This window comes from Thalassophryne amazonica, chromosome 22 (assembly GCF_902500255.1).
Source record: "Thalassophryne amazonica chromosome 22, fThaAma1.1, whole genome shotgun sequence".
NCBI classification, from domain to species: domain Eukaryota; kingdom Metazoa; phylum Chordata; class Actinopteri; order Batrachoidiformes; family Batrachoididae; genus Thalassophryne; species Thalassophryne amazonica.
Genome location: NC_047124.1, coordinates 1,136,623 through 1,138,259, shown reverse-complemented (window position 1 = coordinate 1,138,259; position 1,637 = coordinate 1,136,623).

Here is a 1,637-nt window from a genome sequence, read left to right as displayed (position 1 = left end):
GACTTATCCTTTTATTGTCATGTGGCCATATGATTGTTTTTTTTTTTGGGGGGGGGGCCTATGAAACCAATAAAGCGCCTTCAAAATAAAAGTAACTTTTCATTCTTCAAACATGAACTTGAGCCATCAAAACTATGCGATTGCATTCTGGAGCTTTTTTTGGATACTGTTGGAATGAAGTTAAAAAGGTGGTGTATGGTTTTATTCCTCCAAATTCAAATCTTGTGAATACAAAAATTTTGTGATTTAAAATCAATCAAGTGCAAACAATCTGCAGACTTTAATGGAGTCTAACAAAAAGTTAGACTCCGTTAAAGTTTATTTGGAGTGTATCTTCCAGGTTAAAGGCAACAAAGCTTGTACGCAAGTACACAAAAACATCCTTTATTCTGTTTCTTTAGAATAGTTCCAATTATTAAAATAGCGCCATAGAATAAAAATTCTGTATTAATACAATAAATCAATAAATCCTACAAAACAAGATTAAATAATATTTCTTTGTTTTCTTGACTGCTGGTTAAGACATTTGGCAAAAGGACACTCATATACTGTAATTTGTATGTGGAAAATGAAGCCGTTGATTCTGCTGCGTGTACATCACATCAGAACCACTAGGGGTCAGCGTGTCAAGAACTATTGGTTCTTTTCATTCTTTCATGTGTGGTCTGATCACAAAGCACCAACTGAAATGGCAGTACTAAGAATAATTTGTAAGTTTGCTCACCATTTTTCATCAGCTGAACAATTTAAAGCAAATCAGGAAAACAAAATTCCCAATAAAACATCAAAAAGTGCTAAAGTATTTGATGGATTGACTATATGCATGAAGGGGGAAATTCTTCAGAGAAGGCTCCTTTATATATATATATAATATAATATATAAAAATTGTGATAAAATTAGAAATTCATAATTCTGATGGTGATTCTTTCTCACTGATATCAGCTGAAGGCCAAAAACCACAAATATGAAAGTGGACACAAATCTAAATTCTGTGCAGCTCTGCTAGAAATCAGTCAAATGTCGAACAATTTGTGCTGCGACACCCATTTTTTTTACTCAAGGAACTCAAAGGATGAACATGCAGCCGTCGCCAACCAGCTGTGCTGCACGTGAAGTCACAGATTTCCAAGAGCAATGACATTGAGTTTAACAGGTTTTGTTCAGCGATAAATCAGCCTAAACCTCAGCAGCTAAAAGTTCATACAGGATCATTTCCAGTCTGCATGAAGTCAGTTTGTGGACTGAAGTGTTCTGACCACAGCGACAGCAGCAACACGGGAGTGAAGTCACTGCTGAACACATTTACCCCCAATCTCAATTCTTTTGTACCCCTTCCCCTTCCCCTTTAAAACAAGGGGTAAGGTGAAGGGTATGCCTCTAGCCCTATGAATTGAGACACCCCTCCGCCTTAGGAGAAAAAAAACTGCCCGTGTCAATCTGCCGTCTTCACTGTTTGTTAACATAGCAATTGAAATGCAACTTGTTGCAGTTGCCTGTTTGCTTTTTATTTTCTCGCCTTTCTGCGTAAATGCAAAGAAATAGAAGTTGCAGATTTCTTTGATGCATCGCAATCATGTCATGTTAATTAATTTGTAATTTATAATAATAATCATTAATAGTATTAATTAGTAATTGA